The 13,494-nt window shown below is 43.4% G+C and overlaps 1 protein-coding gene across 1 annotated transcript in view; it reads left to right on the forward strand.

Moving 5' to 3' along the window:
- Positions 1–13,494, forward strand: part of RGS7 (regulator of G protein signaling 7) — a 2,226,031-nt gene that overhangs the window by 1,573,409 nt on the left and 639,128 nt on the right. The gene's annotated exons all lie outside the window — the stretch shown is intronic.

Consider the following 13,494-nt stretch of genomic DNA (forward strand, 5'->3'; position numbering starts at 1 on the left):
AAGAATGCATCTGGCTTCTTCCACTACTGCAATCAGGGCAGAGTCAGTGCCCTGCCCAGGGCGAAAGCCTGTTTGCGAGTGCTTGAGTAGGTTATGATCTTCTAGGAATCTGGATAGCTGGCGGTTAACAACCTTTTCTGCAATTTTGCCCAGACCAGGGAGCAATGAAATAGGGCGAAAGTTCGCCAGGTCGTCAGGATCAAGTCCCGGCTTTTTAGGGAGAGCCTTAACCATCGCCTTCTTCCAGCTAGGGGGGACTTCCCCCCCGCCGAAGGAGGCATTCATGAGATCCGTGGCCCGCGAGGAGATGGTCTGTGCAATCCTCTTGAGAATATGAATGGGCATAGGATCAGAGGGGGAACCACTTTTAAGATTGGCTAATTCTTTGCGGAAGTCATCCTCAGTTATGGGGGTGATAGCTTCCCACAAAGGGCTCACACCACTCACGACCTGCGTGGTGGATTCAGAGGGAGGAGTGCTAAGGGGAATACTTTGTAGGATTTTCCTGACCTTGTTATCAAAGAAATGTGCAAGCTTGTTGCATCGATCTCTGCTCGTAGCTTGTGACAGTGAAGGAGAAGGGGTGTTCAAGAGTTCCTTCAATATAATAAATGTTTCTCTTGAAGAACTGGAAGCAGTCCTAATTCTCTCTTCATAAAAGGTCGCTTTCGTGAGGTTGCAGGCAAGCTTATATGCCCTCATGGCTTCCTGATAGGGAACTTTACTATTATTCGACCAGTCTTTCCGCCAAGCGCGTTCCAAACGTTTGCAGACTTTTCTAAGGTCGCGCAGTTCAGTTGTGTACCAGGGGTTTTTAAACCCATTGCTTTTCTTGGTACTACACTTCTTAGGGAGCACCAAATCCAATGCCTTTAGTAACCAATTATGGAAACTGCAATCTGCTTCAAGGATATTTATTAAGAATCACAACAGCCCTGTACTCTTTATGAGGACAGGGTACTAAGCACAAACCAAATCTCTTAGGAAAATACTTCAAGTGCACAATTAAAACAAGTGTCCGAGGACACGGAAAGTTTAAGGTCTCGGGCGGACCCGATAAGGCAAGTCGGAAGCGAGGGACTCAGGACCCTAGAGTAAAGAGGCTATGCAGGCACCGAAATGCCGAGTTACCTAGCCACGAGGGCTGCGGCTGCACAAGTCTTACAGGCGTCGGGGTCTTCGCTGACGAGCCAGGAGCCGGAAGAAAAGGGGGTTGCTGGCCGGCGACCAGTGATGAATAGTTCTTAGAGATCCAAGCCTGGATCAAAGATTGATGACACCTGAAAGCAGAGGGGACCAAGTTCGTACTACTAGCCAGTAGTCAGAGGGTACCAGGAGGGCACCGGTTGGCCGTCACCTCGACTAGGTGAGTGGGCGACGCTAGGCTCTGCAGTCTCACGGACCAGGAGGCGTTGTCGGCGACCACGGTGGAGGTGCGAGCTGTCCCACGAAGAATGATGCTGTCGGCGTCGCTGGGCCCAGGATGGGGCAACAAGCCTTGGCAAATCTCAGGGCCACGTGGTGGGCCTAAGATGGCGTCTTGAGTGGACCAGGAGGGTCCGGGGTGCTCCTCGCAAAGATGGAAGCAAGGGCCAGTCTGGAGCAACCAGACCAGCAGAGTTGTTTGTCGGTCGTCGTCAAGGAAGGGCACCAGCCAGCGGCTAGTGACCAGACAACGGGCTGAGCAGCGAGCAGAAGGGCCCCACGCAGATCGTGGAGATGCTGGGAGACTGCACTTCGGTGCTAGAGCGGCTCAGGGTCGGGGCTTCTCGGACCCCAGAGCACTCACCAGGGAATCGCTTCGATGGTCGTGCTGGTTTAAGAGCGTGCAGGTTCTGATGATGGCCGGTCCCTCGAGGTCTCGTCGCACCCACAGATCACAGCTGAGCTGATGACGTGGGTAGAGGTCAGAGGTGCCAGGGAAGCCGGTTCTCGTCGAGCTGGGCCGTCGGATTCCTTGAGGAAGGACTTACAGCAAACCGCAGAGTTCTTAAATGGTGCCCGCTGATGCAGGGTGACTACTCCTTAGTCACAAGGGAGAAATCTTGAGAAGAGTCTTGAGTGTCCTTTCGTAGAAAGTAGTTCTTGATTCAAAGATGATCTAATTTGGAAGGGTCCCCGCTCCGGCCTTTATTCTAAAGAAAGGGGTGGGTACATGACTAGGTCCTGCCCTAAGGGTGGGACCAGGAAGGGGGGTAGTTACACCCCTCTCCCCTGCCGGGCTTTCCCCAGGCCAGGGCTGGCGCCCCTGAAACTGGTTCTGGCCGGCAGATGCGTAGTGAGCACCGGGGTGCCACTCCGCAGTCACCTTCTCGCAAAAGCCCTACCTACCCAGAATACACAAACCCTGTCTGGGACGGTGCGAACACCGCCCTCGACAGGAAACCCTTTGTCCAAGCTCTCCTCGCTGGAAGGACTCCCAGCAGCAGGAGGTCAGACTCGTGTCTGTGGTGGCAGCATCCATTTTGTGGAGCTGAGGCTTTAGTTAACTTTAACCGGGGTTCACAGTTACGTACATGTCGTGTCCCTCTAGAAGGGCGGAATGCTAACCTCGTCGCCAGAATTGGTGAGGGGGCAGCATCCCGTTTCGTATGACACCTTACTCGACATGTCCTGATAACGCGACACCGAAGTTACCGATGTGGTACGCGTTGTCATGGAACAGCCATTGGGTCTTTGTTCCGCAAGCTGCAACCGGGCTCGGCTCGGGCCTGAACCTAGCTCACACGAGCCCACGCACTCTGCCTTCAGGATTGTTAAGGCCTGCCATAGGAGTGACTGATAGGGACTCGGGTGTCCATTGTATGGTTAGATATAGAGCTACTATACCTAAAGCGAAGGGTGAGTACACGACTTCGCCCCAGCTGTCGTGCAGCCAGTTGTGTCAAATTTAGGAGGCCAGCCAGGGGTGGCATAATACATGCTGCAGTCCCTGGCGGCCCTGGGTACACCTATGCCCTGCGTTACGGGGTCTGATAAGGTGGCCCAGTACCAATTGGTAAATGCACCTAGGGCACATATCGTAATTTAGAAAGAGAACAGCCAGGCTGTGGGTCTGATTGGCAGGCCCACAGCCAGAGAAAGTCGTAAACCAGTGAAACAAAAGCAAAAAAATCTGGGTGATCATAGGATTGCAGACCCTACTCTCCTACACAAGGTATACATTTAGACAAAAATAAATTCCTCAGGGTCCTGGTGTGTAATGCAAAAACTGCACACAGTTCATCATAAATGGAGACACTGCTTCCACACTGTTGTTTGCACTAAAATGTGTAAGCCAACATCCAGGACAAACTAGAGCGTCGACGTTTCGACTCGTCTTCGGGCCTTCAAGGTAATTTTAGACCGTGGCCATGCGAGTCTTCATCAGGACTGCAGTTAAGGGCAACCAAGGGAGCAGCACCTGCCCTAAAATATAATAAATATATATGTCATGCTGTTACTATTATTCCAAATGCGATCATGTATGAGTCGCATATGCCCATGGTAAGAATTAGACTTACCCAATGGTGATTAGACCTTTGGTTAGGTGTGGCTCTTAACTCTGGTGGTAAAATGATTACCTAAAAACATAACGGAGAGGTCATTGGACCTAGTCTATATCCGTCAACAACTTATAATGTCAACCCAGCCTTTATGTATCATTACCTTAGAGTGAAAGGCGAAATTGGAGTTCAGGGTCCTCCAAGGGTGAGACTTGAATTCCAAGTTACAAAAGACCCTGTTAAAAAACGGGTAAAGTAAGGAAAAATCGTTGGAGATGCAACGATAAAGATAGATGCAACATTTCTCTGCATAGTACACCATATCTAGAATGAATCTTACCAGTACTGTGTAGGAAATTGGTGTCTGTACAGTAGGTTTCAATCAGGATGTATTCGAGGGTATAATACTTCCTATAATTTAAAACAGTAATACCCCGGTAAATACCATCGAATATATACTCAAGTCAACTCAGGGTATGAGGAAACTAAAGTAGCACTCACCAATTCAATGGTTGTGGTGGGCGCCCACTTCGTGTCAGGCTACACGTGGTTTCATTCCTGGGTAAGCGGAAAAGAGCATTAAAAATCCGCGTGTATTCAAAATGCTATCTGAAAGAAGAGTTGGTGTCCAGAGTGTGCGCTTACCACGCTGGTCAGTCTCAATCCCCCATGGGCTTACTCGTTCGGTATACTCGGCGTCCTTTCGCTCGGTCCCACACCGCAAACAATAGCGAAAAAGGACTGCCGGCACGGACACTACTCAAAAGCCATCAATGAAAACAAATGACGGCTGAGTCCTGTTAATGAAAAGCGTGTCGGCCATTTTAGATTGGGGGCACAACCACAGTGCAGTATTGGAACATCTGATCACTGGGTCGGTACATAGAGATCATAAAGCCATTCAATATTTAAGCTGCCAAAAGTGCAATGCGAATTTGTGAAGCTACTAACATCTGCATAGCTAAATTAAAAAGTAAAATTGAAAGATTTTTTTTTTTAATGTTTTTGGGTCAATTCTACTTCCAGACCAAAGGGGTAGCGATGGGGGCAAGCTTCGCCCCGAATCTGGCCATAATATACATGAGTTAATTTGAGCATAGATATGTCCTTAACCAGTTGAATCGGTATCATAATCAGATTGCCCTATGGGCCTGGTACATCGATGATGTGCTTTTAATTTGGCAAGGGAGTGTTGAACAATTGCTGGATTTCCAGAGGGGCTTAAACACCTGCTCTGACGACATTCAGTTCACTTTGGAATACGATAAGACATCTATTAGTTTTCTGGACATTCAAATCAAGTCCGATGAGGGGCATTTATATACTACCCTCTACCGGAAGAGCAGTGAGCGAAACACCTTGCTTAGATATACGAGTCACCATCCCCGCAACCTCAGAGATAACTTGCCTTTTGGCCAATTTCTGAGGTTGCGGAGGAATTGTACTAAAAAAGAGGACTATTTTGAAGAGTCATCTTTACTTATGGTGAGACTCCAAGAACGTGGTTACCCCATGCGCCTGGTAAAAAAAGCACGCAAGAGGGCATGGCATAACCATCGGGAAGACCTATTAATACTGAATCAAAGAAAGCAAAGTGAGGAACGTCTTGTATGCGTCACCACTTTTAATACGAAGAGTAGTGCCATCAAGAAATCAATAAATCGACATTGGCACTTGGTGAGTGAGGAACTGGGACACATGCCCCCACCCCTACATGCATTTCGTAAGGGAATGAGTGTGAGAGACCATGTTGTGCGAGCATTGTTACCTTCGAACCCAACCTTGGGACAGACAACTTTGTGGGACCTTCCTTCAATCAAAGGCCACACGCGCTTGTCCCTTGACAAAAGAGTGCACTACATTTCACCACAACAATCAAACCTACACCCTTACACAGCACAGTAACTGCAACACCACGGGGGTCATATATGCCATCGTGTGCCCTTGTGGCTTTCTGTATGTGGGCCAAACAACCCAGAGAGTCAAATGCAGAATCCTACAGCATTGTAGCCGTATTAGATGCAGAACACCGGGGGCCCCTCTGGTCGAACATTTCACCGCCTTCGGACATGACTGTGATAGCCTCCGATGGTGGGTGATTGAAAAAGTGGCCAGGAATGTTCGGGTTGGGGACTTTGGAAATGTACTCAACATAAGAGAATGCAAGTGGATATATTCACTCAACACGGTGAATCAAGGGCTGAACGAACAGGAGGAGATTAATAGACAGGTGTCTCTTTTGAGGGTGTAACGCGAGATGTAAGCTGTGAATATCGCTTTTAGATGCATGAGACATACATTGCCATATATTTACATGTGATGCCATTGTTTTGAAAGTGCCCTGGGTAGTTGATCATTTATTTGGTGTTACAGGAATAATGCATCTGTAATGTTAAATGAGAGGTTGTATTAGTGTATTGTTATCACTATGTTTAAACTGTTTTTCACTTGTGATGCTAATATGCCTTTCAATTTTGCTTTTTAATTTAGCTATGCAGATGTTAGTAGCTTCACAAATTCGCATTGCACTTTTGGCAGCTTAAATATTGAATGGCTTTATGATCTCTATGTACCGACCCAGTGATCAGATGTTCCAATACTGCACTGTGGTTGTGCCCCCAAGCTAAAATGGCCGACACGCTTTTCACTAACAGGACTCAGCCGTCATTTGTTTTCATTGATGGCTTTTGAGTAGTGTCCGTGCCGGCAGTCCTTTTTCACTATTGTTTGCGGTGTGGGACCGAGCGAAAGGACGCCGAGTATACCGAACGAGTAAACCCATGGGGGATTGAGACTGACCAGCGTGGTAAGCGCACACTCTGGACACCAACTCTTCTTTCAGATAGCATTTTGAATACACGCGGATTTTTAATGCTCTTTTCCGCTTACCCAGGAATAAAACCACGTGTAGCCTGACACGAAGTGGGCGCCCACCACAACCATTGAATTGGTGAGTGCTACTGTAGTTTCCTCATACCCTGAGTTGACTTGAGTATATATTCGATGGTATTTACCGGGGTATTACTGTTTTAAATTATAGGAAGTATTATACCCTCGAATACATCCTGATTGAAACCTACTGTACAGACACCAATTTCCTACACAGTACTGGTAAGATTAATTCTAGATATGGTGTACTATGCAGAGAAATGTTACATCTATCTTTATCGTTGCATCTCCAACGATTTTGCCTTACTTTACCCGTTTTTTAACAGGGTCTTTTGTAACTTGGAATTCACGTCTCACCCTTGGAGGACCCTGAACTCCAATTTCGCCTTTCACTCTAAGGTAATGATACATAAAGGCTGGGTTGACATTATAAGTTGTTGACGGATATAGACTAGGTCCAATGACCTCTCCGTTATGTTTTTAGGTAATCATTTTACCTCCAGAGTTAAGAGCCACACCTAACCAAAAGTCTAATCACCATTGGGTAAGTCTAATTCTTACCATGGGCATATGCGACTCACACATGATAGCATTTGGAATAATAGTAACAGCATGACATATATATTTATTATATTTTAGGGCAGGTGCTGCTCCCTTGGTTGCCCTTAACTGCAGTCCTGATGAAGACTCGCATGGCCACGGTCTAAAATTACCTTGAAGGCCCGAAGACGAGTCGAAACGTCGACGCTCTAGTTTGTCCTGGATGTTGGCTTACACATTTTAGTGCAAACAACAGTGTGGAAGCAGTGTCTCCATTTATGATGAACTGTGTGCAGTTTTTGCATTACACACCAGGACCCTGAGGAATTTATTTTTGTCTAAATGTATACCTTGTATATATAATTTTGTAAAATATAGTAAATACTGTATCACTCTATGTCCTTTTCTTAACTTTTCTCTCAATCACATCATATCTCTATTTCTTTGCACACCCTTTTTTTGGGCAACTAAAAAATGCTTTAAAAATGAGACAACTAGAAATTTTATGAATTAAAATTGCCCTATAACTTTTGAGTTATTGCTGTTGCTATTTGTTTGTTGTGTTTGTTGATAAACTTATACATTGATTGAACCGTGGCAAATATAATATATGTGCCCACTTAATGAGTTGAATTTTGAATAGTCAATTGATTGAATCAATTCAAAAAAGAATAGTCTGAGACCATTGTTTTTGTACAATGAATATTACCCAGGTCTGCCGACTTTAGGGTCCACCCCATTTTTTGATGGTTGTTCAAATGTGTATCATGGAATTTGTTTGGAGAGTCTGGTTCACCAGATTTAAAGCATGCCTTAAATCCATGAATGTGTTTTTTTTTTATTCATAATTTTTTTTATTTGAGCAGAGCATAAGGTACATGATATACATTTCATGATAGAGATCGAAAACACGATTGTTGAAACCTTTTAAAACATTAAATAGCTTCTTCCTTCCATAACAAAGTTCAAAGGATAAAACTGTTGCAGCCAATATCATCATCAGTATTTAGAAAGAGACAATGTGCAAAAACCTGCAATAAAGTGCATCATCAGAAAACATTGCAAAGTGCAACAACTACAAAAGTGCTAATACTTCTAAAGTGCAACCACCAAAGAAGAAAGTGCTACTGCTCTTAATCACAGAATCTGCTAAAATTTCAACTTCAGTGTCAATATCGAAATCAAGTGTTAATCACCCCCCTTTTAACTCTTCTAGATTTCCAAAGTACTTCCCATTATTTTCAAATTTCCTAATGGCTCCCACCCGCCTTGCATATGCTTATTCAAAATTAAGGGTCCTTTTCATTTTATTGAACCACTTCAATTGGGAGGGAACATCGCTGGATTTCCAGTTCTGGAGGATTAGTGAAGCGGGCTACCGTACAAGAGATAAACAAAAACATTTCCTCAGCCTTAGTTAGCGTTGTTCTATCTTTGCATATGCCAAATAGTGCTGACTCAGCTTCAGGTTGAACTGTCTTCCAGATTGCCAGCTCTATATCTGCAAAAATTGCCTCCCAAAAGGGCTCTAGCCATGGACAGGTAAAAAGATGTGGTGCCACCCCCCCTGACAAATGGCTTGACATCTAAAACACTTGTTTTCAACCTCCAGATATCTTTTCCCCAAGGCCTCCAGGGTCAAATAGGCAAGCCAGCGTGATAAAAATGCCATATTTTTAAAATTGGCCGTGCGCAGGGATTTGCTTCCTAAGTGGCATAGGGTCTCCCAGTCCTTACATGAAAAAGCGCATTGTGTCTCACGGCCTATTTTACCCAGATGACTTTCTATCAATGATGTTTGTCCCTGGCGATGTAACAGTCTATACCAGTTTCCTATGCCATTGATTTTGGCCCCATAAAGGGCTACCACCAATTCATTTGGGGACTCAAAAAGGCCATTAATATGTTTTAGAAAGTGAACAACTTGTGCATATTCGAAAAAGATGGGTCTCCTAGGGTTATTAGCTCTTATCATCACTTCTTGCCAGGCACTCACCCTGTTTTGAATAACAAAATGTCTTAGCTCGCGTACCCCGCAATTTTCCCAGTTTGTTACAAGGCTTATCCTTAATTGGAGGTCTAAGCTGGTACACTCCCTTAAACTCAGATATTGTACCCCTGAGGAGCCGGTCTTTTTAACAAAGGACAGAAGTCTAAAAGAATATTCTCTTACGGTCTTGTATCTAGTTTTTTTGGGAAGTTTGGAGGTTTTTTAAAACACTTGAGTTTGAGAACCAATTTCTTGTAACATTTTATCGAAGAAGAAGCTATCTCGAATACTTTTGGATCCTATCAATCCTGCCACTATATCTAGTAAAGCTGCCTCATAATACGTTTTTAAATGAGGTAGAGCATAATTTTTATTGTAACGTTACTAAATAAAAAAATAAGTAGTGGTAATATCAACATTTTGATTAATGAAACCCTGCCCACTAGCGAAAGAGAGAGTAAAAGCCACTGATCTAAAAGTCTCTTAATTTTATTTTTCATTCTTGTATAATTCAGATGATATAGCTTGTTACAAATAACCCAAGATATCTAACTGGGTCTTGATTAGCAGCTTGAACCCGCAGACAAGGTGGAAAGAGATTTAGATCAGTGTTGAGGGCAAGAACCTCTGTTTTATTAGGATTTATTTTGTAGCCCCCAATTTGTTCAAAATCTCTAAATTCCCTCAATACACTCTCTATATTTTCTTTATTGGGCATCAGATGTAAAATAATGTCGTCTGCAAAAAGTTTCGGTTTAGCCATTTGGGGAATAGGGGGTTGGATAGCAGCATTATTTCTGATTTTGATTACTAGTGGTTCTATAAAAAAATTAAAAGCAGCTGCGACAGTGGACAGCCCTATCTGGTCCCCGGTTTATTTTTATCGATCCTGCCCGTTTTGTGTTGATTAATACCTGGGCCGTGTCCTCCTGATAAATATTGCGTAGCATATCGATAACCTGAACTGGAAAGCCGAATTGACCGAGGGAAAAATACAGGGTTGTCCAATTGACCAGGTCAAATGCTTTTTCAGCATCGACTATTATAATAGTTAAATTGGTGTTAAAATAGTCCAAGGCCTGTATTAAAAAGTCAGTGTTAACTGCCATAGATCTTCCCGCTATCAAACCTGTCTGATCACTATGAATCACCTCTTGGGCAGCAAATAAAAAATGTTTGACCCATACTTTCAATAAGATCTTATAGTCCAAATGTAAAAGACTGATGGGCCTATAAGAGTTTACATCCTCAGGATTTTTATCTTTTTTTGACAAATGACACAATTATCATTTCTTTAAAAGTTGCAGGAACCAAACCTTCTCGTTTAATATAATTAAAAAGCTTTTTCAAAGGTGTCAGCAATTCATTTGAAAAGGTTTTATAAAATTCGATAGGGAAACCATCCTGACCACATGCTTTTGCCCCAGCTGTTGCTTTAATAGCAGTCAATATTTCTGCAGAATTTATATCAGACCCTAATGGACTGCTCCGGTTGTCTGAAAAATTAGGGATATCTATATTAGAAAAATAGTCCTGAATCAGTTCTCCCTCCACTATATACTCTGTAGAATAAATACGGTGAAAATATTCTAAAAAAATCTGTGAAATCTTATCGCCATTGACTTCTTCCTGGCCGTTCTTGGGGTCCCGTACCTTTACTATTATTGCTGATTCCTGTCTTTTTCTTGTTGCATTTGCCAAAAGTTTCCCTACTAACTAGCTATCTTCATACACCTTTTGCTGGTACATTTTTGAACTGAAGATTTCTTCCAATACAAAAAAGTCTCTCAGAGCTGCTCTTACCTGCTCAAGTTGATTAGGATACTGCTGGAGCTGAAGGGCATATTCTTTATCAACTGCAGTTTGTAGCTTGGCTATTTTGAGCCGCCTACCATTTACCTGGGCAGCTGTATGGGCGATGATCTGGCTGCAAGCTGCCGCTTTAAACCCTCCCCACATGGAGAAAGGCTCCGCAGTATTTTCGTTAATCTTAAAATATTCGGAACCCATTCTCTAAAACCCACCACCCAATCCTGATCTTGAAGCAGAGTGCGGTCCAGCTGCCACCTGGACCGCTCTCTGTTTTCCCCACCAAATACAATTTCAATCTCAACCTTAGCATGGTCTGAGAAGGGAACACACCTGCTATCTATCGTTGAGACCTGGAGAGATCTTGATATAAGAAAAAAATAAATTCGAGATGCAGTTAAAAAACGATGCGAGTAGCAAGTAAAGTTCGTTTTATCTGGGTTGTTATTTCGCCAGGGATCTACTAATTGGTATTCTAGCTTAAGGGCTTCCATAATTCTTTTGGTGTTTGGTTTCAATTGTTTCTTATTTTTGTTTGAGGTATCTTTTTTTAAATCCTGCATGAAATTAAAATCCCCTCCTACTATAAGCTGCCCCGGGGCCCCCCTCAAGAGCTCATTAATTTGGACCAGACTGGAAGTATTGTCCGAAACCGGACCATAGTAATTTACAAAATTCAAAATTCATAATTCTCCCCTGTAACCTAGCCACTACCCATAGCCATCTCCCCTGTGGGTTTCTCTGAACTTGTAGACATTCCCAAGATAATTTTCTGGAAAAGTAAACGACCCTGCTGATGCAAAAAATACATGAGAAAAAAAACAGGTAAAAATAATTTAGGAGAATTTGATTTTAAATGTGTCTCCTGCAAGAACACCACTTGGTGATTTTAAGATATCAACCATTTTATAAGGGCGCCATATTTCTGTTTGTTTAAAATTCCATTGGCGTTGACGGATACGATCTTACATTTGTTAGTTTCCATCAAGGTTTCTTATCGCAAAATAACCCTGAACCTCTAACTGGATAGTAACTGCTACTTTTGCTCTTGCTCTTTTTACTGCTGTTAACCCAAGCCCCACTGCCATCCCAACCCACCCTGAAACCCCCCCCCCGAAATGTGGGGAACCCCCTACCAACCACGCTAACCACATTTCACCCCTCCCATCTACCCTCTTGGGTGTAATGAAATTACACCCTCAGTGACCCCGCTGACCCCCCGGACTCCCGCCCTCCACAATGCTTTTCAAACCCTACCATAATTGACAGGCTAAAAAACACAACGTGTACCATACATAACCATGTTCATGTACTAAAAAGATTGGTCTCGATAGGGGCCGGTGGCGACCGATGCTCCTAATTTACCATTGACAATTGCCTATCAATAGATACATTTCCTAGCCACCCCAACTTGTATCTCGGGGGAGGGGGCACCCTTAATATTACCATTTTCTGCAGGCAATTCCCTATATATTTCAAAACTGAAGGTGGTTGATAAGAAATTGTTAGTTGTGGGACTCGGAGGCCCTAATTTGCTGAACTTTATGCAGGTGCTCGTGCAACGCATCACACTTTAGTGCTGTATACAACAAGCTGTAAAAGGGTATGTAAATTGAAGCTATCTTTTAAGTTGAGCTGAATCGCACAAGCACTCATGCAAATCTTTAGTATATGTGGGCCTATTTGTACAAATGGTCATAGATTTCTTGGGCTAAAATGCAATCTTGGACAAAAAGTGAATGCTACAGAATAGGAAAATTTAAGCCAGATGAACTGTTATTTAATTATGTGATTTGTTGTACAGTTCTGTACTTAACGTATTAGTTTAAAAAAAAATACTTTGCCCACGAGTACTTATGTATTATTGTTATATCAGGTTTTCTTGCTGGGAAAAACCTGCTCTGCAATTAATAAAACATATTAAAATGATAATAATTGAATAAGGGCAAGGCATTAATGTGGGAACTCAGGCCCAGATTTATAAAGCCTTTGTGTTGTACTTGCATCACACAAGGTGACACGAGTCAAAAGGGCTTCAGTACCAATGTACAAAGCCCTGCAAAAGTGCAATTTGCATTGCTTTTCTTGCTCTGTGTTATGTGACATTCTGACTTGGGAGGCACCTAGGAGGCATTTCATTGGTGGAGAATGGGCTTTCCCATGAATCCACCCATTACTTATGGAGAATTCCTAGGTTTTCTAAAGCTAGTAACACTGGGCATGCTTCAAGATGCTGCACCTCCTCAAGGGGGGTGTCATTATTTCTTCCTCCCATGTATTCTGCAGCACGCATAGAAGGAGGAAAAGGCCTCTAAGGATTGTTTTTTGCTGGAAGGGATCCCTTCCTGCACAAAAACAACCCTGCCTGTAGTGCAAGCACCCTTGCACTATGGTTCAAGGGTACCTGCATTGGTGCTAGACATCACACAGTGTGGCAGCACAACGAAATAGCATAACTGTGCCACATCTTTGTAAATATGGAGCATTTCTGTTCTCTCCCTTTCACGCAGCACAGCAACTTTGCATGTTGGGTGAAATGTTAGAAAATATACCACCATGTATATAGGCCTCTTCAAATTTTATGTAAACGACCAAATAGAAATATGGAGACTTAAATAAGCCCAGTCTGGAGTCCAAGAGGAAGAATAAAAGGGGGTTGCACTCATATCAGAATTATCAGGTATCTATAACAAACTTCCAGCCTTTTCCAGTTATCTTTAAACTTATGAAGAGCGGAGGTACGTTAACATGAAATTCATTTCACATTTCCCACAATTTAAA

The sequence above is a fragment of the Lissotriton vulgaris genome, chromosome 6 (genome assembly GCF_964263255.1).
Source record: "Lissotriton vulgaris chromosome 6, aLisVul1.2, whole genome shotgun sequence".
Lineage (NCBI taxonomy): Eukaryota > Metazoa > Chordata > Amphibia > Caudata > Salamandridae > Lissotriton > Lissotriton vulgaris.